At 39.2% G+C, this 25,895-nt stretch overlaps 1 protein-coding gene across 1 annotated transcript in view; it reads right to left on the reverse strand.

The window, feature by feature from the left end:
- The window catches only part of naaladl2 (N-acetylated alpha-linked acidic dipeptidase like 2), a 367,789-nt gene that overhangs the window by 209,237 nt on the left and 132,657 nt on the right, over positions 1–25,895 (reverse strand). The gene's annotated exons all lie outside the window — the stretch shown is intronic.

The raw sequence follows: 25,895 nt of genomic DNA on the forward strand, positions 1-25,895 counted from the left end.
TTAATGATCAGCAGCACCAGCAAACTGTTAACGTAACACTATGAAACCTTAAAGTGGTAGCTATAAATAACAGGAGAAATTTTCACCACAGTGCACTTGATTTTAAGTACAGCTGAACATCTACTCCTGTGGCAGATTCAAATTTTAGATTACACAACTTGTTGTAGTGTAGTTAATTATTAATAAGTTCCAAATTGATAGCATGTTTTGAGACTATCAATATCGGCTATATTTCCCTGCATATGGTAGTGCCCCAAGGAACTTTAAAATTAATCAAAGTTATTAGTTAATATTCATATTTTTAATATAAATATTTAGTTAATGTCTGATAGCCAGTGCCCGGTGACATACTACACACAGCAAGTCTGTCCACAGCTATAGACATACAGTATATATACGGTATGTGCTGTAATCAGCTGTGATGACGGAATGTCTATAATGGTCTGTACGGACGACATTCCTGTTGTTAATCAACACATTTTCCCACCTCCCTGCATAAATGTTTGATTGCCCAATTTTCTGGGAAGACTGTTTCGGAATAACATTAGTAATTCAACACAGGCTTTTTCTTCTACCGTCAGACAGTGTTGTGTGTAAACAAAATCAATCTCTCCCCGTCTCTCACTCCCTCTCGCTCCATTTACCAGGTCATGGTGGATCCCTCGCTGTGTGCTAATTGGCCCGGCCCAATGTGTTGGCATTGATTATTAACCCTTCAGAAAATCCCAGTGGGATGGCTTTGAATGTTCAATATGATCACACCTCTAATACCTCACTCACTCTACCATGGGTCTGTTGCTGATGTCCTTCTTATGTGCTTCTTCTTAGGCTGCCATTTTTTTTCTCCCTTTTCCTCCTTGCAGGTATTGCTGAAACTTTTCCTGTGTATTTCCCTTTAAGTTTCCTACTTCACACATCTTCCCTCATTGTTTTATATTATTATATTACATACTTGCAAAAGATGTTGCTCAAAAAAGTTTAAAAAACCATAGTTACATAAACAGTTCTGGCTGGCATTTGACCTGACTGACACTCACTTCCTTACCCTCCACCTACCTACTGCCCTGTGTGCATTGGGTTTGCTGCAGACTCCAAGTTTCTTTTAGGTAGCGTGCACACAGCTCGCTACACATTGTGGGTTTTTGAAAACCACTGCTAATGGAGGTACACTCTAATTGTTTTCACAGAACTTCATCTTTGTCTACATTTTGGAATACTTTAATTATAATACTAAAGAGCCAAAGAAAATAGTTTTATTACTTGTTACATAACTTTTATTACACAGCCCAGTGTAGTCCACTGAATGTACACACTGAATTAATATCAACCCTCCATCTATCTCCTGGTTAGAAAAGAAGCTAAACCTCCAAAATATTATTACATAACTCATAACTTCAATAAATAAATAAATAAATAGTAATTTATTCACACAGACACACGCATACGTGCACGCACGCACACATACACACACTATATATATATATATATATATATATGCAGTCCAGTGTTCAGGAGACTGGATCATTCGGGTTGACTCTTTCACTTGAAGTGCTCCGCCACCCGCTGTGATTCATTTATGTCTCATGTTTGTCTTTTTTAAATCCTTGGTGATGTAGCTCCACCTCTTTCTTTTTGGAAGTTTGTTTAATCAATCATGCAGCATTAAGTTTACAAACCGAAACCATTATTGTAATCTTAGGAGTAATGGATGCACAAATAATTATGTTCACGTTTAATAGCTGCCTTTGCAAACATATTGAAAAGATTAATGAGTATTTCTACTGGAGCATCAGGCAACATTTTTATGTCTTTTATGAGCTTGCTGATCTTAGATGAATGCATAATTAGCTGTTTCTTTAATAAATGAAAAGATTTCACACACATCATGAGATTGAGTAAAATGAAAGCCAAATTTGTGCCACACTTTCATGTATTCAAATTTGGCCCATAATGTTACATCTGTCAACAGTGCACAGATTCAAAATTGAAGCCAGGGTTTTATGCTCAACATGTCTTCATGTATTGCTGCTTTTATGAATAATACGACAAAACAAACTGCTAAAGTTGTATGTTGTTTAAAGATAAATAAAAATCTCAAAACTGCAAGTATGCAAATTGGAAAACATGAAATAATGTATCAATAAAGATGTCAACTGAACTACATTAGTAGCTTGTTATAAGCTAAATCATAGCTTTTTAAAGCTGATAAAGCTTCCTCGTCATGGTTACATGTTGTTAAGGCTGGGATAAAAGAAACAAAGTTCATTATTGGAGACACAATGGACAGTGATCTGACATGTAACAGTCCTGCATTTTGTTGACCCATCCTTCTACCTCAACCTATAAAGCAAACTTTGTCACTCTAATATACTATGTGACCTGACTTCCGCCTGTGCTCCCATCATAATTACTAAGATCACAGGAAGACAGTCTCTTTCTAAACTATGACCAAGCGATTTTATTTGCCATGTTCTAGACACATCTCAAGAATAATTAAAGAAAAAACGATGGCACACTCCTTTGTAAGAGATTTCAGTTTTTGAGCTCTAATAAATTTGCAAAACCTCTCACCCATGGATTCATCACATCATCGAGGTAGATTGACAGCAGAAAACTGCAATTTTATGCAATTTCAATTAAATCAACAAATAACTTGTGCAAAACGTGAAGGTGTCTCATTACGTTCTTAAGTCTCTCTACTTGTAGGAAAATGTCATCTATCATTACTTCAAGCAGAACACACTATACACACTGCCATTCAACTGCAATGCAACAGCAGGACACCAGCTGATGTGAGAGCCTGTGACATTTAAACTGTACACACCGTCTCTGTAGGGAGCCATCATCACAACCTGTGTGTTTTGGAGTATACGTGTGCAGAGCTGAGAATAGTTGCAAGCACAGGAACAGCCCCTCACCTCTGACTGTATACGTACACAATATAAAGTTAGACAGACAGGAGGTTCCTCCGTTTAAGTCTTAAGATAAAATCTCACTATTTTCTGCACATGCAGCTATTCATTGTTTACTTCACAGACTTTTTCTTCATTCTAAATAAATACTAGATAATTTCGTTGCCACACAAGTGCTTTGGCACAGTGTTAATGTCAGACCATTTTACATCTGTCAGCAGTGTGAAAGGTCTGAACAGTTACTTCACATAAAGATTTGCTTCAGTCACTGTAAACTTGGTAGAAAGACTCTACTTTTGACAGAATCTGTCAAAGAATAGAAACAGCAAAAAGGATTCTGCTATAGGACAATTTTCTTTTTAATCTGCAACAATTATAATACAACAATATATATTAATCAACGCAGCCTCATTGTTTCACTAGAAATATTCTGGACTCTTAGTTTTGTTTCCTCCCATACCACACATGGGCACATCACTCTGCCCCGAGTAGGTGCCAACCATGGGAAAATGTTAGTGTCTTTATTCTAGTACTTTTAATTTTGAAAGAGGAGGATATACAGTCTGGCGTGAAGAGGGGTACACCCTGGACAGATCGCTCGTGAATGCTGACACATAGAGACAGTAATGCTCAGAATGCCCCCCAGAACCTTCTTGCTGTGAGACAACACTGCGACACCAGTTAAGTGCAAACATGGAGCTAGCCGTGTCTCACATTCTTTCATACATACTCATTTCCATATTCATTTCCATTGAAGTTTAATTAGCAATGGCAGTTTAGAGTCTAGACACTCATGTCCGGCAATGCACACATTGCATCAAATCCTGTTAATGTTACGTACATTTCTTGTCATCTAACTGCAAAATAAGTATATTATATGAACTGGAAAGAATATATAACATATTCTCTACAGTTAGCATGTAGTATAAAACCTGAACTGTGAACATAAAGCCAAGACCATGTTGGCCAAATAGAGGCCTAACAGCTTGAGCAGATTTAACATGTTATCCACTGGATGCCGAATATTAATCCATAGATAACTGATCACGATCTGAATGCTCATGAAAAAAAAAAAAAAAAAAAAATTACAGATTTCTGTATCAGTGTCAACATTCACAGATTTTTATTAAAATAGATTATGTGTTTGCTTTCCTTATGAAATTCCATCTTAATGTCCACAGATGTCCCAGTGTTGTGAACCTCTGTTTTTAATATCAACACATCCTGGGCATCAATGTGTAAGCCTCAGATAAGGAGGAAAAGAACCTTCAGAAAGAAGATCACCTTTTTTTTCCCAGTTTACATTCTTACTTGATCCTTCATGTGCCTTATCCTCCTCTCTGCAATCCCTCCGTCTATCTGCTGGTGTGTGTGTGTGTGTATGGCTCAGTATCACAGGTTTTAATAGCTTCATGAAAGTTGTAATCCTCCCTCTGCTCCGTCATTGATCCTTGTGTAAAGGTTTATCTAGTTCTCTTTATCATGCACTCATACAGTCAACACACATTGATGTAACTCGGGACACTAATGGCAATCTACCAGAGATCCTATAGTGCTCAGAATAATAATCTAATTTAATCGAATTGAATCTAATCCAATGGCAAGTGTTTTGCTGGAGGGTGATTATAGATCCTAGATACATACACACACTCACACGCACATAAAATACTAATTTATTCTATCAGAAATAATGTAACTGCCCTTGTTGCATTGCTTATAGCTTGACAAATAGCAGTTTCAAATAAAGACCCAGAAAGCAGGTCTCTAGTGCATGATAGTCACTGAAAACTGTGAAACTGCCATACAAAATTTTAACTATAAAAACAACACGCATTCAAGTATTTTCATATTTACAGACATATCTCTTTTAGGGACAGCAGGAAAAAAAAAAACACAAAATGTTAGCAGGGTAATCTGCTTGCATGTCTACTGCCAGCTCTTTTTGAAATGTTATCTTAAAGACCAAACTGACTGTGGGTTTTATGATGTTACTTTGAGAGTTTTTTATTTAAAGAAAAGGTTACAGTTTCATTTGGAATTGATTATTGAAAATAATAGTTTTATTTTTACTGATGTCCCTGGGCTTGGCCTTTTTCATGATCTGATATTTCTCTGAACAGCCTTTCTGAAGAGTGTTGGTGAAAGTCTTATCTGGCTGCAGGACTTGCATATTTTGAGGGAGAATTCATATAATATAAACTGCAAAGCAGAATGAGAAAGTAACTTAGATTGAAGGGTTCCTCAAAAAGATGATTAACCAGAAGTTTTGTTTGCATGAATATTCATAAAGTAGTAGAGTCATATTTTGGAGGGAGTTCTAAGATACTGCTTTGTCAAAACTAAACACAAGTGACAAAACGTTTCACAGCTGGTTGATTAACCACGTTTTTCCCTTTGGTGTACAGAGTTTTCCTCAATTTTCGGAGTAAGTTGACTTCTACTTGACACGACTACATGTCAGTATTATTCAGACAGCAGTAACGTTAAAAACAGGTACTGCTGTGCCCTGTGAAAAATGAAAATCATCTACGGAAGAACACCATCCGTGCCATCCCTGCCATCTATGCACAGACAATTTCACAAGTTGAAAGACAACTTCCTCTTTCTTTTTGAAAGCTATTACTTGTGCAATATTCCTACTTAAACTAAATGAATAGACAATAACTGAATTTGCTCCCACTTTGGTATAATCACTCTTGTGCCTATTGGATGTACTTATTTTTTTTACCCTAAATCTATTCATTAACAGATTAATTCACTCTGACAGGTAGGAGAAGTTGACAAATACAAATGATGAAACAGAAAATGACATCAAATAGAAAGTTGTTGTAAGTGTGTGATATGATGTACTGATTTTAGGCCCAAGGGGTGTGCTTTTGTTATCCAATGTAACACTTAACCCTTCACTGTCCTCCCCACTGTAGTCACTGCTCACCTGGCTCTGTTTGAAGTCAATGCGTCACCCCGGGTCATGAAAAAGTTTAGGTGATGAAACCTGTGCACACGTGCATGCACACACCGATGCAAATGCTTTTTGAAGTCAATCTGGCTGCGGGCATTGGGGAGACTGATAGCAATGCAGCTCTTTAATCTTTAATACCCAAGATGCTCTAATGCTGTTTCTTTGTAGCTCATACTCACACGACAGTAACACTAACTAACAATCTCTGCTCAGCTGCTACTAACCTGCTAAATATCACACACATTGAGAGATGAGGAGTTTGAAGCATAATATACATAGGAAACATATTTGCAAATGTCCATGTTGTTGTAATAAATAAAAAAGAAAAAAAAAAGAAAATGCTGCACAACTCTCATTACAAAGTGATGATGACAACAGCTGGCACTGAAAACAGACTGATAGACAACCTGGTTGTACAAACCTACAGCACTATAGACCATTAACCTCTCTCCGACATCTTAATATCAACTGTCTCAAACATGTTTATTGCATTTTAATGCTTAATAGAAATGCCTCTCCATGTAATGAACAATTTTCATTAGCCCATTATTTGTTGAATTGCCATGCCTGAAATGACCTTTGTGGATTATTGTATGCTATTCCTCTTGCTGATGCTCACATTTCCTGTTGTTACACACTGGAAGATCTGTATATGTCTATTACTTTGGTTTATGACCAAATACTTGCAAAACTGATGATAATGTAATCAGCCTTTGCTGGACTTTGCAATAAATAAAATATAAAAAAAAAAATTCACCATCAGCAAATGCTAGCATGCTAGTCAGTGACAACAGTACACATGACAACAGCATGATAACATTTAAAGTATTTTATACTGAGATGAGCCCCTAATTCAAAGGCTCCAAACCAGCCAGAGCCGTAAAGGAATTGCAAGTGGGCCGACAAATCATTTGCAAAAAAATACAATTTTGGTGAAAAGATGTAACTGTAGTGTAATGTAATGTTTTAAAATGGTCTTTAAAACCACAAAAAATGTTGAAATGTTTCATTGTACACTGTGGTAATCCATTGATACAAACTTTTATGTTGTTGCCGGCCAGACCACATTGTATACTTGTTTGCTTTCTCATCTGAATCTATCTGATTGCGCACCAAAAGGTTACATCCATAACAAAAACTGGAGTATCAAACATAAGCCAAAAAAAAAAATGAATAGTTGGTTAGCAACAGGAGAGAGAAAGAATCAATAGACAGATGGTGAATCGACATGAGACACCCGCCACCCATTAAAAAAGAAAAGCTGCTTGTAAACGATGTGTTTCTTTTCAGGCTGTCTTGGTTTCAGAAAAGATATGTCGTGTCCCTCTACAGCTGAGACAGTGTAACTTACATTTAATGTAGCAATACTAAAAGTAATATCAGTTCTCGGGACCATGGTACACCCATAGTGGTATTGATCTCTTTTTCTGGGAGAGTACACACTGTGCTTAATTGAAATCTCCATCTCTCTCTTCCTGCAACTGTCATGGTGGAAACAAAACCTTTCTAATTTTTATTTGTATGTTTTGGTGACCTTTAAGCTGAGGGAATCACATTCATATCCTAAAGATTTCCATTTTCCAAATACCCTGCTGATCTTGGTGACCTCTAGATGTATCCACTTGCTGTTAGCTGTTTCAAAAACTACATAGCTCCACAAAGTGAACTTGCCGAGAAAATTTTTCTGTTGTTATTTTTAGGGCTGGATCTGGATCTTTTACTTTAAAAATAAATACATTTTTTATGGATTTGTTCATTTTTGTTGTATTTATTTATTTTTTATTCTTTTATATTGGGAATGTATAGTTTTGCCTACAATTATGAGAATATTGTATATATTATATTTTATTCTGTTTTTTATTCTATATCTGAGAAGTTTGGCCTCTGCTGTTCCTGAGTGCTGTCCCCACATCTGGAGCGACTCCCCTCCTGATCAGACATGCTTGATATTTGACAAGCGTCAGGATTAGCAGAGCTGACAACATACAGAAGAACTAGCTCTAAACTGGTTTCAACTTGTTTTTGATACTGCTGTGAATACGGCACTAATGTTTTATTCTAAAGTCATAACCCAGGGCCTTCGGGGGAGCGGTCTAGATGGATGGGAGGAGCACAACAGTGGCCAGGGAGGACGCTTGTGGAGCTACTGTAGCATGGCTACTGTTGGAATTTACAGCATCCTAACGGTGTGTTTGTGTGGCTCTGGGTGGAGAGCGGTAGATGAGGCGGCTGGCAGAGATTCATGGCTGAAGGATGACTGTGTGTTTATTGCTGGGTCTCCCAGGGCAACACATACTGGGCTGGAGGGGCATGGCTATCAGTCAGTGTGACATGCACGCACGCACGCACACGCGCGCACACACACACACACACACACACACACACACACATTTGTGTAACCCTGCAAATAAACACAGGCTCACACACATGCAAACAGTTACATAGACATACCTAGATGCCCACAGCCGACCATTTCTAACCATAACAGACCTAACAGATTTTTATCTGTTAAATGTCCACAACTGTTCATCAATTTCTCATGACTGATTCAAACCACTCTGCACCAACCTAGTCCCAACAAGCAGAACAAGCCAATACCTTTATTAAGTCTTGCAAGCAATGCCTGTTCCATCACATGATGATATGATGTCAGATAATCTAAAGGTGTTTTCACATTTAGTGGGTCGTAGCAGTCGTATCAAAACCCAGAGTTTTTTCTGCTTTAGTTCAGTTCCTTTGGGAACACAGTTATCAGATAAAGATTTGGTTGAGATTTCTCATGATAAGCTTAACGCTTTCTGACATAATCACAGGAAGCACTAAAGCCCAAGGGAATTAAGAAAAAAAAAGATAAATTAAAAGACACGTTTCCACATTGTATTGAAACGTACTTCAACTGTAGGAGCCCTCTACGTGGATGTGCCAATGACCTGTGGTATTTGTAGGTAGAGAGGGATTAATAACAATAATGGAATTGAATTGTTGGCTACATTTCAGTCCAAATTATGACCACAAGTGGCTGGAAAAATTGGTATTAATGCCTACAATTGAATGGATTTCTACTTGTGACTTTGGCATGTCCATGTGTGAAATAAGGTCTTGTATGCCCCTTTATTTGCATAGGCTAACAACAAAGACACAAATTGATATTTTCCTTTGCTGAATCAAGTCGTACAAAATGTCAGAATCACATTGTCTGTGTTGGGGCAGACATCCAGGAGAATTGAGAAAACTATGTCCAATAATAGAAATCAGTCATTTAAATTTAAAAGTACATTTACTGTTCATGCACACTACTTGAGATTTATTATTGTTTTGATCATATTCACGATAATTACATAGAATATGCAAATACCTGGTTATTCACATTGTAACCCTGTATGAAAGATTCAAATATTACCTGAATCATCCACTTTCAGTTACTGTGATATTTCTTTATTTTATTGAGTTTCACTTGGCTGCAATACAAATTTTCCCTCGGGCACAGTAAAGTTAAGAATATAAAGAAGAAAATATATTCAGTTTCCATAAAACCAGTATAAACACTTATCAAAGTTCCTGGTGTCAGGATATGTTAACATGTGCATCACATAACTGGTACACTCTAAAAAAGAATAAAAGAAAAAATATTCACCCTCATTATTAGTGACACACTTGACCTTAGTGTTAGTTCCGCAGTTAAGGCTTTACTAACTGCAGTAGGCTGACTAGTGTAGGAAGATTTAAACTCAAATGCTGAAGTAAAACCAGAAACTTCAGTTTTTACTTCAGCATTCTTCTTATTTTTGTATTTTCAGTCTGGCAGAAAGATCAGTGTTGGAAGTTTTTTTTTCTTTGGGCAAGCAGCAACAAAGGAGCAAGAATAAAACTTCAAAAAGAAAGAAGAAGGGACAGGCTGCCAGGTGGACCAGTCAGTGTTTTGACAGTTTACCCACAGCACGGTACAGTCGTGGCAGCAGTCTGTCAGTCTCAGATCCCCTCCTGAGGCCCATTTACATCTGTGTCTCTCCTGCTTTCTCTCTTCTGGTGTGTGTTCTTCTCCTCTCTTTCTCTCCATTCTCACAGTGGCTTTTTTCTCACTAAGTCGTTCCACAAAGTTTTCTCTTCTTTCCCTCCCTCTTCCTTTCGCTGTCAACATGGGGCGACAGTAAAGAAAGAGGGAGAGCTCCTGCTATAGCATTTGTCTCCCTCCACCTACAGGCCTCCTTCTGTGCTTTAGAGTTCCTGAAAAGGCTGCAACATCCAACATCCATCATCATTTATCTTCAGAGCTTGTCTCCCTGCCTCTAGTCTTCTAGAAAAACATCATATGGTATAAACGTACCAAACTGGATGTTTAATTTGCAATAAAAGTACGCCCATACGCTCACCCACCTGTCACTCAAAGTGGCACGCCCTCAATTACACGTAACTTTAAGCCTTAATAAAATACAGATGCGTTCTACAAAAATTCATCCCCTGTACAGTTGTCATGAAGGGAAAATTAGCTTTTGAGGCCGACACTGTTTCTGTATCAGGCTGTAAACATGTTTATTTCTGAGGTAAAGTTTGGGCATTTTATCATGGGAGTCTATGGGGATTGACTTACTTTAGGAGTCAGCCACAAGGGGCAATTCAAAGAACTGCAGCTTTTGCACTTCTGTGTTGGCTTCATTTTTCTGCCCCAGAGGTTACCAAGCAACATGTAGAAAATCAATGTTTGAAGCTTTCTTGAGAACCACTCAGAACCACCCACAAGAGTCAACACTGCACTTTCTCTGACCTGCCAAGTTTGAATCTGATCAGATAAGCGGTTTAAAAATCAAAATACAGAGATTCCTCCATTTATAATTAGTGATGGTTTAGAAGACGTTGGAGGGACTGCATTGACATTCTTGACTTGTCCAACAGTTGTAGCTAAGCTAGCGCTGGTGCAAGCAAACTAGTTTTTAGTAATTCGCCTGTAGTGTTTCAAGTAAAGTTTTTTTTTTTAATTTAACTTAATTTTTTTTTTGTTAATAAAGACATGTTTTTAAACAGATTTGAAAATAAGAAAAGTGTTTTAGAAAGATTTGTCAGCAGGAAAGTAAAAAAAATTGTCAGTCATGGACCAACAATGTAATGGCTCACTGGTTCTTAACTTAAATCTTTGACATTTCTCTATTGATGGTTTTTGTTATGTATTAGTCATCATATAAACCAATTAGGATATATCTACAATGAGCTAATATGAGCCAATTTATTGGTCAGGCTTTACTGATTAGTTATTTATGTTACCCTCTTTGATTCATTATGTTGATGCCAAATTCTGAACCTACCATGTGCATGCCTCAGCAGAGACCCAGATTCATCACACCAGGCTATGTTTTTCCAATCTTCAGCTGTCTAGTTTTCTGTTAGTCTGTGTCCATGCAGCCTCAGATTTCTGTTCTTGGCTGACAGGAGTGGAACCTGACATGGTCTTCTGCTGTCGTAGCTCATCCACCTGAAGCTTTGGTTGTGTATTCCGAGTTGCTTTCCTGCTCACCACAGTGAGAGTGTTTATCTGAGTTGCTGTAGCCTTTCTGTCAGCTTCAACCAGTCTGACCATTGTCCTCTGACTCTCTCATCAACAAGGTGTTTCCGACCACAGAGCTGCTGCTCCCTGGATGTTGTTTTTTTTTGCACCATTCTGAGTGAACCCTAGAGACTGTTGTGTGCGAAAAAACCCTGGAGATCAGCAGTTTCAGAAATGCTCATACCAGCCTGTCTGGCATTAACCATTTGCTTTTATCTTATCATTACTACTTTAAGAACCAACAGCCTCCTCTAAAAAATATAAGTCAATACTAGATTAAAGAAGTTGTTGAAAATGATATTTTCTAACGATTTGCTTCTTTCCATGAGCGTCCTTTAGAGCCAGATTTATCCCTGTAACAGAATTCCCTGAGGAATTTGGCCTCTTTGTATAGAGCTGCTAGCGCCGGTGCTAACACCAGTATCGATCAGAGGGACACTTCTGTGGAAGACAGCACTCTGGCAAAGTAATTACCTGTAGGCTTCACACTCCAGGGAGGTGTGTATATGTGTGAGCGTGTGTAAAGGGTGTTCGATGATACACACACGTGTGCACAAAGTGTAATTGAAAGTGGATGGCTTGCACCAGCACGTTCCACCACAGAGAACTAAACTACATTAATGTCTCAGTCCCTAGCTTATTACAAGCTCAGGTAATTACCCAGCCGGGGAGTGTGAGGACACGGGGATCTCAGGAGGGAGAGTGGAGCAGTAAGTGGATGCATACTGGTTAAGGGAAGCCTTGATTAATGCCTTATATGTATAATCCTAATAATGAATAAAGAGAAAAAGCGGAAAGTCATTTATCTGAATGTCACACGGCCAACCATAAAACACAGTGCTATGCAAATATGTTGTAATGATTTAGGATAAATAGGACATTTATAGATATGCAAACATACAACAGAGTTGACCCTGTAACAAGACAATTTACTTGTACAAGAGTAAGCATGTGTTTGTATTACATATAGCCTATGGTTTTCTATATGACACTGTTAAATTATATAAAATTGAAATAAAAGAAAAACAAGGTAATAAGGTTACATTTCGTTTGTATGGTCATACAACAGGAAAACCAGGAGGACTTCCCCATGGGCCACACATAATAAAACTATAAGCTCTTACTTTGCAAACTCAAGTGTTCACCAACTGGCATACAATCTACTCTAGCCTCACATGTGAGCATTTGAATGAGTGAACGAGTCTCAACCATCTTAACAGCCTCTATTCCCACTGGCTCCAGATAAATGAGTTTCCACTGTAATTTGCACTGAGCTGTGCAAAACGACTGTACCAACTTTTTGTTTATTTATGCTCTGTGAGCGTGTGAGGGCAGAAATTACGCCAGGGAAATTCCAAATGCTTTCTAAAAGCAAAAAAAAAAAAAAAGACTAATGACTGTGAAACTTTGGAACCTACTTTCTTAATACAGCAGAAAAAAAAAACAACCAATGGTCCAACCAGCAGCAGAACGTGTGCCTGCCCACCAGCAGCTAAGCAGTTAGTTGGAACGTGTCAAACTATTGTCACCAGCTATCAAGGAAAATGGTTTGATGTAGTTCTACATCAAAATGACAGGCAGCAGAGACATCTGTTCTGATGGCAAATGACACACACACGCACACGCACACGCACACACACACACACACACACACACACATACATGCTTCCCATCCAGTGCCCCATCAACACTACTGATTTGTTGTCGTGGCAGCTCTCAGCCATGTTCGAGGCTGATTGTCCGTGTAACCTTTTAGTTGATGTCTGACTGTCTTGTCATATCTCAGCAACAAACACAACACCCCTCCCATCAACTCACACAACACTGACATTTGTCTGTCTTGTCATGTCTTAGCACAGCGGTGTAAGAAATGATGGATGTTGGGTGTTACATAAGGAGAAAAGTGGGATGGCATGTCTCGAGTAAAGCAGCATGAACAGAGAGACACTTTGACGTTCTTAAGTGAAACATTCCACAGTCAGAGGGGGGATAGAGCAGAAAAAAAGACCAGACACTCACTCCAAACTCCTTAATCTATCCCCAGATGCACATACAAAGCTTGTCTGAAGCGGTCGAGGATATTCAGTGCATGTCTGCATTACTTCATTGTGGGAGTTCACGGTAACAGCATTAGTATCAGTATCAACACAGACTTGGTTCAGATTGCTGAACATGACATTAGAAGGGCTCTATTTAAATTTCCTCTATTTTATTTTCTTCTCTTTCTGACACACACTTCCTATGGGCTTTTACCACCGTGGATAAGACAGTCTGGAACAGTTTGAAGTAGGTACTGCATAAAATTATTTGGATTGACATTCAGAAATTTGAGATGTTTCCTATTTGAATTGGACTTCTCAGTTCTGACCCCACATGTGGGAAATAGATTATTTTCACTGCTTTTTGCTAATGGGATGTCTTTAAAATTCAGCTTCATTCAGCTTCATGAGTGGCATTGCACAAAGATTGCATCAGAAACAAAAAAACAATGTTCATGGAATGCGTTCCTATTTCTAGGAATTGATTCAGGGCTGTGACAATTTAGAAACCAAATATTGTAGTCGCCGCGTCCACCATTATGTCGATACTGTAAAATCCTGTTCAGTTCGTTTGCTCATTACCAATAAAAAGAAAAGGAACCAGCAGGAGGCAGAGGCTGTTATAGTGCCACAGCATCTGTAGGACGGCAGACTGACATGTGTCTGCTGACTCATACACCTCGTTAGCTTATCTGTACAGGACTGTCAAAACTGACCCAAATCAAACTCTCTCTTTTCCAATGCTTCCATCAGCATCTAAGTGATGAGTTCTTCTCATGCATTTTTCATTTAACACAGGAAATGTCTAGGAGTTCTAGACATACTGTAAAGTCTGTAAAGTATAATATATATATATATATATATATATATTTTTTTTTTTTTTTTTCCCCAAATAAGGCACTGTAATTTCCTAAAACAGCTAGACACTATGGTTTTTAGCAAACTCAAACAGGAGGAAACAGTTGCTGCAGACTATTTTCAGTAGTGGATTAATGCACAGTCAGTGCTTTAGTGAGTATTTCCAGCAGCAGGACAGTGGATGTGGGATTACCATGAACACACACACTTAAGTTTATAAAGGAGATGTCTTCCAGCTGTGGCTCACTGATATTTATAATAGTTTTTGGACAACAATGGAGCTCTATGGCACGGAGGAATAAGATGTATCAGGCTGCAGACACACACACAATACTTGTTAATAGGATGAATTAAATTTTGGTTTTTGAGGGGTTTGCTGACAACAAGACCATGATGACAGTCATCCCCTAATTTTATTTGCCAAGCTCAACCAATAGTTTTATGATAACCACAGTTTTCCTAACTTTAACAGTGTTGTTTTGGTTACTATGTATTTTTGTTTGAATTAAACATAATCCCAGCTTCTGCAGAATCATCAAAAATTAACATACTTGCAAATGAGGGCTATGCCTTGATCCATAAAGAAAGAGGCAGAGCACGAAAACTGACTCAAGTTTCTCAGTGTTATTACTGAAATAAATATGTTTTACTGACCAATACAGACTGACCATGATACTGCAAGTGCTTTTACAGGAGGTTTGACATCAGTGTCAATGACTTCATGATATGCTGGGATCTTCTAAAATTCAATCTGTGGTTTATAAAATTTTGAGAAAAATATAAGGCTTTAGTGTGTAGCTATGAATTAACTAATTACACAGCATATGTCATTGTCATAATGAGTGTTTTTGATGTAATAAGGAAGGTGTGCAATTACTGTGATAGGTTGTGCTCGGTGGCTTTTCCTATTGGTGGTGATGTTTGCCTGTCCTCTGCTCAGGTAAGTACTGTATGTCTTTTTTTGAGCACAGTTTTTACAGTGTGCCGCCTCTCTTGTGATTTTGAACTATTGACCTTTTAGACTGGATTGATGCTCCTTCAAGCTGACATTATGATAATAAATAGGATATGACACATGTCACAGTTGGACCACAGCCCTGCTGCATATTGTTTGGATCAGCCGTGGCATTTGACCTTAAACAAAACCCTTCTGTCTGTCAAACACTGAACGCACACACATACATGGTAAGAGTAGGCTATCTTGTATCCGTGGCCACAATATGGTCTTAATTACAGAACGTGATTTCTTTATAACAATCGCACTTTTTCAAAAATCCAAATTTCAAGTCAGTATAAAATGTAGGACTTGACGTCTGACTACTGAGACACCAGGACAAATTCTTAAAATCTTGTTGCGTCGCTTTATTAAACGAAAAAAAAAAAAAATCCAAAATATGTGAAAGTTTGCACATCTTAATTGAACTTGTGTATTGTATTGTATTGTATTGTGTATTTGTGGGTGTATGTGTGTGTGCTGGAGCTACAAGGTCACATCAAGAATGTAGAGAAGCACAGCCTGCCTAAGTATCCCCTGGAATCTTCAATATTAAGTACAGATAAAGCATGTACCTCCATAATAACAGATTCATTATTATTATCATCATCATTATTATTAAAATTGCTGTTGTTGTTGTGAAACTTGAGAATATAAACATATATATACAAAATAAATGTAATCGTTCACACTGACATTCACATAACAGGGGATTCAGACTGGTGTTACCTGACCTGCAGGTCTTTGCACTGTGGGAGGAAGCCGATAAAAGAATGGGAACAGCGTGCACGTCCTAAACAAGCAGCCCCTTCTCTCTGTGACACCACTTTACGACCTTGTCACTTCATCTAGTTTGGATACAAGTAAATTTCAAAATCCTCACAAGAAAAAATTCAAACAAAAATGTCTTGAATGAAGACATACCGAGTTATATTTACTTAAACCTGCTTTCACACTCGTGCCATTATTGAGATCTGCATAATTCTTTCCTCCACACAGCTATTCACTATTGTTGCTAGGAAACAAGGTTGGTGCCCATTATGACCTTGTTAAAATCAAGTCAAGTTTATTTGATGAATCCCAAATCACAGCCACCTATACGGGCTGTGCAGAGGTCAAATCTAAGCCCCCCTCCTCCATAACCCTTATTGAAGAGAAACAAAGAGTGAAACAGTGCAAGAATCCCACTAATGATGTAAATCATACCACACACACACACATAGATTTTCCTGCTGTGAGAGTACAGCTTTTGCTCTTAATACACATGGCCTATACTACAGCTTTACCAGGAGGGACCTTTTGTACTGTGGAAATCTGGGTCTGGAGAAAGCTTAATATCCCACAAGTTGCTCCTAGATTTGGAGCCTTATTAGAGGGCATTGCCAAGGCTGTTGATTTTATTTTTCAATCCACGTGAACTGTCAAAACGGAAGCAGCTGCTGCTGCTGCTGCTGCTGCTGCTGCTGCTGCTACTGCTGCATATGTGAAGATGCTTCTGAAAAGACCTCCTGTTAGGAGCAGGAAAACGCTAAGCTGGCTGTTCTGCCAGTCTTAGTGGGCAAAGGCATGTACCATGTAAAAAGATGACATCCCAGTTTTGAGTCTGATCCAGGACCTTTGTAGAATGTCATGCAAATCTTTGCTGTGAGGCAAATGCTGGGAATACAAATCTAAAAACACACACACACACACACACACACATGCACGCACACACACACACACACACGCACACGTAAAGCAAATTTAAATGCGTCTGTGTAGGTGGACTTAATATAGCAGTATATACTGTAAAATGGAGTCAATATGATTGCTAGACTGCACAGTTGTTGTCGTTGTTAATGCAAGAACCCCTTCTACCTCTCGACCTTCCACTACAAATCAGACAATATTTTCAGTCACGTCACCCAGTCAAAGCAAAGTGAAAAACCTCATGTACAGAAGAAAAGAATTTTCCTTTAGTGCACGAAAGCATGTTTCATAAAACCCAACAGTGGTGAATCAGACCATGTTAGTGAGTCACAAACGATCCCATGAGCAAAGAAATACCCACTGCAGCGATGAGTACTTCCCAATATCTTGTGGAATTAAGATGTCAAACTCAAGGACATCAACATTAAACAGCTTTTTCTGGGCCATGGTTTTGGCTGGGTGAAGAAATCCTTTAAAGCCTTGAGAAATGAGACAGAAATCTGAAGTCTATTAAACTAATATCACAAGCAGAATGCAACTCATGTCTTCTTATCCAGTTCAGACACTGGCTGCTGGTTGAACACACTACAATACTCTGTTACTACAATACCGGTGAATATAAGAAATGTTACAACCCAAACCAAAGACTTTTTAAAATCCATGGCTGCTTATAATCAATTTTAAAATAAATTAATGTTAAACTAAATTAAAACTGGCTCCTGAATATTGTTAAAGTGCGAGTTCTCTATTAAAACACATTTGTTACCTCCTCAGATCTGGTATATCAACTGCTGTCAGAAGACCTCTGGACTTCCTTAGTTCTTATTTAGCTCAACTTGGCTCATAGCAGGTAATTAGTGTTTTCAGTCCAATCAATTGTGGTAAAAGATGGAAGAGACGTTGTAATGTTGTTTTATTTCCCCTCTGTAGCAGTGAACCCAACCTGGGCCTTTCCAAAGACCCATGTCAAGACACTTTAATGTTGAGTGCAGTCACTTCACCCCTAATACAACATGCACTTCTTCACAGCTACAATTGCATGCTAGCAAACTAGTCATACTAAATCAGGTGTCCCCCCCCCCCCCCCCCACAGATGCAGCTTCGGGGCTCAGCAGCCCTGATTCCCCATCCCCATCCCTCTACCAATAATCCAGCCCTACTCCCACATTGTGTTGAATGGCATGTCAGTTGGTATAATTGCAGGGGGTCTGTGGGAAGTTCTTTTGTTAATATTATGATCATGCTGTTGAATAAGATTTCACACATTGTATTTATTTTTCCAAATACCAATCATGATATGAAACAAAAACAGCCTCTGGATGCTTGACAGTTTGAAGCACTGTCTGCCTATTGTCGCTTATGATGGTCATGATGATATAATTCATGTTAAGATAATTTTACCATTAAAATTTGGAATGTTGTATGAATGTCTGCACAGTGTTACATTTTCAGGGTTGACGCGGCCTGAGGTGGTGGAGGGGGCCCCAGTGATATCTTTTCATGGGACCCTCAAGGACAGAGGGCAGGCTTAGCGCCTTATACCAGTCATGTAGAAAGTTTTGGTTGGTTTGGGATATCACGTGTAACAACCCTGTTTCCTACAAATCCGTTAATTTGCAAACGCAAACTCCCTGTGTTCTCCTTGTGTTCTCCTGTGTGTCTCTGCCTGCCTGGTCTATGTGTGTGTGTGTGTGTGTGTGTGTGTGTGTGTGTGTGTGTGTGTGTGTGTCCGTGTGTGTGTGCGTGCAGCTCTCCATACCTGCCTGCAATCTACTCATCACCTACAGTTCAAGTACTCCGGTCTTCCTCTTACTCATCGCTGGATTGTTCAGTCACCGTAGTGGAAACGCTCTGGGCTGCTCATAGTTATTTACTTGAGTTATTCCTTGTGTATTTCATCGTGTGACTTGTTAACGTTGTTTCTCCTGTGCCCCAGGACTCCAGTGCCACACCTTAACTCCATTTCGCTCAAGCCGCTGCCTGCTAAACATCTCCACCACGCTATTCACCCTCCAGCCAGCTCCAGCCGCCACCATCTCCTTCCTTCCGCTCCAAGCTCAACTTCGCTCTCCAGTTCCCTGATCTTCAGTGATACCTCACCGCCGCCTTCCTCTGCCTCAGCCTCAGCCCCCTACCTTACATTCATCTCACAACCCTTTCATTATTAAAATTCCTTTTAATACCGCCTCTGAGTTTCAGTGTCTGCTTACATTAACAGGGACACTGTTTTGAAAAAAGAGAAGCAACCACTGAATGTTTCAAATTTTGTGCAACTTTTCGATCTGAGCACCACTAATTACATTCCATTCACCTTCGGATGACAGCAGTTAATCTTTGAGACAGCTATCTCAAATCTGGGGGCAGATACAATCAACTATCTGCATGGCTGTTTATCAGTGGAGGTTAAGTAAGAAAACACTGTATATGTATTTTCAACATGTACTCAGGAACACAGAGATCTAAAAACGTCCTGTTTCTGTCACTTCTCCTGTTCTTTGACTTTGGCTGCAGCTGTTCTGTTTCTTCAAAACAGCTGAGAGACACGCAGAGATGCAGAAATAGATATCTTCAATTTGCTAAGCTGGAGGTCAAGCTATCATCATGTTGCATTGTATCTGTGTGGAGCAGAGGTGTGTATATTCATGTGTAAGTGCACTGTCATCTTGCTACTAGACAACATTTTTTCAGGATTCCTGCAGGATGGGAGTCAATTCCTCATATTCAACATTCATCACATGGCCGGGACAGGACAGGAAAAAACGTCAACAGTAGCGGGCAGTATGGTAATCATAATAACAATAGGTCAGTTTCCATCACATAATATGCGGTATTAATTTGAATAAACACTTTTTCTTCTCCCAATTTTGACCAAAATGCCGATCGTTCTGTTCTGTTTTTTGTCTTTTCTTTATTCTTGTTTTTGTCTCTCCTGTCTGCTCTGGTGGCAGGTTGGTTGCAGGCAGTGGCGTTGACCAGTGCATGATGTGTGTGAACTGAGGATGCATGCTGCGGAGACGCTGCTCACTGCAGAGCCAATAAATCTTACCATATGAATGTTTTATTTCACTATTTTCAATCTAACTAACTTTTGACCAAACACCTCTGTGAGTTGCTTGTGCTGCAGTAACTCAGTGGAGACAAGCGGCTTCTCTGAGAACAGCTGCCTAGCCAGCGTCTACCGATGGCCTGTATGTGAGGCGTTCGGGGAACAATGGTAACATTAAATTGCGCATGGAACTTGAACAATTATGGATTGTGACCCTTGTTCTTCTAATTGCCTCTCACTGATGAAAGCATGCTATACTGCCATATGGAGAAAAGGAAAGGGTACAGAGATTGAATACACTCAGGGGAGCAAGTATAGGATCAATACACTGAAGATTTCAAACAATGTAGACCTGTCTTTTGAAAGCCAATTTTATGAGCAGTGAAATGACATTTTCCATCATATTAATCCTTGAGTAGGGCTGTTGAAGAAGTCTCTGAAGCATCCTCTCTGAATCATGGTTCATAGACATACTGGTAGCAACTAAAGCATGATTCAACTTTGTGTTTTGTATTGGTTGTGTTTAGGCCCTCACATCACTTGGTCAAGATCAGAGAAAGGTTAAAGGTTAGGTTAGTTAAATTTGGAAAAAAAAAAAAATTAACACTGACTTAACGGATGAAACACAACATGTTTATTTTATTAAAATTTAACCAATGTGAATCCTGCTCTCTGGTGTCCGAACCATTTGTTTGCTCAAAGATTACAGGATTATGAAAATACATTTTTTCTTGTGTATGCATTTAAGGCTTTAATTTTAATATAATCTTAGACTGATGGTCACATGGTAAGTGTGACATCACTCATATAATTTGAATGATGGCATATTGTACCGTTATAAGATCTGTCACTACAGCTCATCTAAACAGGTGCTCACACCCTCACCTGTCACCACAATCCCTCACATATGAACTGAAAGTCAATGGTGACTTGTTTTTGTTTTAAGTCTCAAGTTATTCTTTTTGATAATCAAAATACTTATTTAAAAAATAAATCAATGGCTATCAGCAAGCAACCTGGAGTGTCATATGCACCGATATGCTGTTACATCAGTTTAAAACATGAGTGAAGATTCCCTCAGAATAGAGCCAAGAGCTGGCTGTCTGCACCAGAGCAGGGAGCAGTTGGTTGGCACACAGTACCTGGCTTTACTTCATTTCTTTTTCTTTTTCCTTTTTTTTTTCAGAATTCAAGCAAAGACTGAGCCATGAAAATAAGGCAGGTATCACACACTCACAAAGCTACAGCTCTGTCCTTATCCTCCTGACTCAAATACACACTGAGGTATGCGCACTGTAACACTCAGAGACAAAAATACAATTAACTGCACTCCAACTTGTTAGACTGTGGAACTCCAGGTGCTGGTTTGTAAAAAAGCAATTAGACTCCAACAAATGGGTGTGTTCTGCATGCACGTCTTTTATGTGTTTCTAAGTCTGTGTGCAAGACAGCGAGAGGTAAAGTGGCAAACAGAGGAATGACAACAATGAGCAAATCCCTACTGTCATAATGGCTTTTAGCTTTATAACAAATTTGAGTCCTGGATTAGACTCAGAGCCCCCAATTAAAGAAAAAAAAAAAAAAAAAGCAACTACAGTTCAAGTTCTAAGTGTTGGAATGAGAGTGTTGGTACATTTGGACATGAGCAGAGCTCTTCTTTGATACTTGCATTTTAGAATGAATGATCCTTTCAGGGCTTTTTGGCAGGACAGCTCATTGACGTACACTTTAACCACTAACAGCAGAAAAAGCCACTAGGCACTGACGCATGACATATCTCTGATCTGACAGTAACTACGTGTATGGTTAACAGCTGAGTTGGCAAAATCAGTATTAGCTTTTAAATCTTTAGATCCAGACATTTTTATAGTGTTTTCTTGTGCTTATATGTTTTGTTCTTTTATGATATTATCTTCTGCTGTTAACTTCATTGCACTCCTTTACTAATCTTTCACGATACTTTTGTGTCATTTTGTAGCTGTTTTGCATTGTAAATTACTTTGTAATAATTTTAAGTGAGTGCCAAGTAAGTGCCATGCCAATAAAGTTGATTCCTCTGTGTGGTAAGATTCTTAACTTCAGTGACGACTGTGAGGACACTTCCGTCAACTGTGATGGTGTTTCTACCAGCAGCAGTGACGCCATGATCTGTGGTGGTGACGGTGAGAACATGTCAGCTCTGGGCTGCGATGACACTACTGCCTGTGGAGATGACATTTCTTAATACTGCAAGTAGTTTTCTAACATGTGATTATGTTTCTACTTGCATGGGGTGATGACAATGCTACCTTTGGGGGCTAATGAGGGAAACTGATGCCATCAATTACCACATGCTGCGATGAAATGGTCAATTAAGACAGACTAATTGGGAGAAAGGTGAATGGAGCCACCCATTCTGAAGTGGTAACCCAATGGATTGCTAGAGTGGAGCTCTCAGCCTCTTGGTGGGGCAGATTGAAGCTCCCCTTTTCTGAAGAAATACCCACTCATCTGCGACAAATTCCTATGTTCCAGTCTTAGTGATTTATTTGCGAAGCAACAAATATTTGGGATACACTGATTATACAAATCAACAGCAAAGAAAAGCAGTAATCTGATAAATGTATTCAAACAATGATGCATGATTGATCTAACTGTGTGTTGCCATTGGATACCATTGTAACTGCTGTAAATCGAAGCTAACGTCAGCTGCAGTCCTCTACAAATCACACTGGAACATTTTAATAATCCACCTTGAAAATCTACATGACTTAAATATTTGCTTCTCATAATATTTTCAGTGGAATTTTAATATGCTGGAAAGCTGGCAGACACCCACAGACAGTTGACTTTGACTTCGAGGTCGATAACATGCATCAATGAGGGACAGCAGACATATGAGAAGTAGTCCTCCTGACTGAATTTTCACTAACCACCATCTTTACTAGTGCACTATATTGACATTTCCACCAGCAAGTGGCGATTACAACTTTGATTGCAGCCATGAAGTTTCCACCAGTAGCAATCATGTTTCTAAGCATGCCGATGAGGTTCCACATCAGAATGAAGACGTTTCCATCCCATCACATTCCCATCAAAATGCAGGATGTGTGAAGCAGCAATACATTTAGAATGAATTTTAATATGAAGGGTGGGCAGGGTCATAGATGTTTAATCTGTCAAGGCCCTGTGGCTTTGACTTTTGTATATAATTAAGTCAAGATAACTCAGGATTGGAGTCTGCCCTTGCACTGATTCACCAATGCAGATGCAGAGTATGTTTTCTTATGTGTGCAAGAATCAAAGACAGAGGGAAGTGAAATCAGGAAAAGAGGATTCTTCTGTAAGTAAAACGGTTACTATGAGACAAGGCAGATGGCTGCCCAACCTGAGTCTGGTTCTGCTCGAAGCTTCTGCCTATTAAAAGGAGGTTTTTCTTGCCACTGTTGCCAAGTGCTTGCTCATGGTGGGAATTGTTGGGTCTCTGTAATCAATGTTATAAAGAGTATGGTCTAGAAATGCTCTACTTGAAAAGTGATGCGAGATAACTTCTCCGCTATATATATCGACTTGATTTGACTTGAGACTCTCTTATTCAAATCAACTTGAACCATCACAGAAATAAATCAAATGAGTACATACATAAGCACCCACACATATGCATAATGGGCATATCACTGTTAACCACTGCGCTGTCACCACAAACCTCAGAATGCATATTCAACTAGTGCAGTAACCTTTGTTGACCTTCGTTGCAATCAGTGACATGTTCATCATCAGCAACATAACCATCATCATCACCATGGAATGGATAACATGGTAGCTATGTCAGTTAGATGGCTGTGTAAGGTTTACATAGATTATTTCATGTGTGCACTTTCGATTCGACAAGAACGGCTCATCTTTACAGTCAACACTGCACTTCCCCGAGTCCTCAGCCACACACTCGTGAAGTTTGAAGTCGATCAGATGAGCACTTGTCGAGAAAAATTGAAATACAAACCAACAGAGAGAGATTTTCCCATTTATTAGCAGGATGAAACCCAGCTTTGACTGAGGAGTACACATGCACGCTCAGCAAAAAACACCATCAACGCTCTCCCTCCGTCTCTCATTTATTCCTGCTGCTGCTTGCTCTTTCTACTCTTTTCATGCTGGGATACACAAGACATATTTTACGCTATGCAGATGGCTAGTCTTTCTATGAATTTTGACCAAGACTTGTTGCCCTCAGATGAATTATTTATTATAGCCCACTGTTTCGTCTTCGCACCACTGATGGAGAAGAGCTGGAGGGGAACGTTTTTTGTTCCCAAGAAGACAAGTTTCAGTTCTTCAGTTACTACTAACTTAATAGATACAATTGAAATTTTGAAATTGTGTAAATAAGTAACTAAGATGTGACATGTGTATGCATGTATGTATCATTATGATCCCATTTACACTTGTCATATGTTTCTCATAATTTGATAAAATCTAGATGCGGTTTATTACATCTTTCAAATTTTTTCATTTAGACATGTTCATGTTCCTGTTTCTTTTAAACCCTTACACATAGAACCTGAGTGTTTTTTCTTCTACGTTTCAAACCCAACTCCTGCTATAAGTTGGATCAGCCAATCAGCTTGATTGACCCTCTTCCCCTGTGAAGGCTCCTTCTGCATCTTAAATATCACGTTTTCAGTTTCTTAGTTTTCTTCTCATTTTCTGTTATTTTATGTTTTATTTTGATGTGCTCGCGTGGTTCCTCGTTGCATACGCTTCATTTCCTGCCCCAGTGTGTCTCTTGCCTCTGTGATTACCTGCTTCACCCTAATGTGTTGCACCTGTGTCTCATTACCTCCTCTCCTTGTGTATATTTATTCTGTCTCAATTTGCGTACTTCTATACTCACTCTTGCTATTTTGAGTGCCTAAGTGCATTCACACTGACAAATATGGCAACATGCAGTGCACTATAAATACCTGGATGGTGTACTCCAAAAACTAGTGTAAAGTGTAAAACAATGAACACTTGTGACTCTCAACAGTTGCCATGTTGGCTACGTAGCCAAAGGGGAGGGACCACCGACCTATTTGTATTTTCATACTTGTGAAAATGGCGATCGAAGGAGGAGGATACGTCGTTGGCGCCGACGGTGGCCTGACTCAGTGGGGCATGCACAGGAAAGTAAAATGTTCATTTAGAAGAAGCAAAGTAGCCGGCAGGTGGGTGACAATCACCGTCACCTTCTGCGATCATCATTTCTGGTGAGTGCAGTGGTTGATTTGAACACCACCCTGCTGAAATTCACACACTACACCAGTGAGTATACTGTGTACACTGTGTACTACATGTGAGTGTACTGCCTGAAGTGTTCCAATTTGAGACAACACTGGTCTTTGTCTCCCCCTCCCTCTGTGCCGGATCGTCTTTGTCCCTTGTATCGAGCGTTTTTTAAACCAGTCTGTCATGCACTTGAGTCCTGCGTCAGTTCGTTCACTGGTCGTTACACACACCCCTTAACTATAAGCCAGCTGCACATATTGAAATTGCTAGAGCCCAGGGAGAAAAGGGACTTATTTTTGTATTTTGTACTAAAGTGTATTTTAAGCTTCCATTATCTCAGGGCCACAACCCTAAAAGTGGTCACTTACTCAAGGCTGCTTCGTAACGTAGTTAAACTGCCAGTAACACTAGGGCTAAACATTGTGTAAGTATGAGGCTTAGAAAGACAGATACACTATATTGCCAAAAGTATTCACTCACCCATCCAAATAATTGAAATCAGGTGTTCCAATCACTTTCATGGCCACAGATGTATAAAGTCAAGCACCAAGGCATGCAGACTGTTTCTACAAACATTTGTGAAAGAATGGGTCACTCTCAGGAGCTCAGTGA

This window comes from Seriola lalandi, unplaced genomic scaffold (genome assembly GCF_002814215.2).
Source record: "Seriola lalandi dorsalis isolate HSWRI2012SDOR001 ecotype SW California unplaced genomic scaffold, Sedor1 jcf7180002054890, whole genome shotgun sequence".
Taxonomy (NCBI): domain Eukaryota; kingdom Metazoa; phylum Chordata; class Actinopteri; order Carangiformes; family Carangidae; genus Seriola; species Seriola lalandi.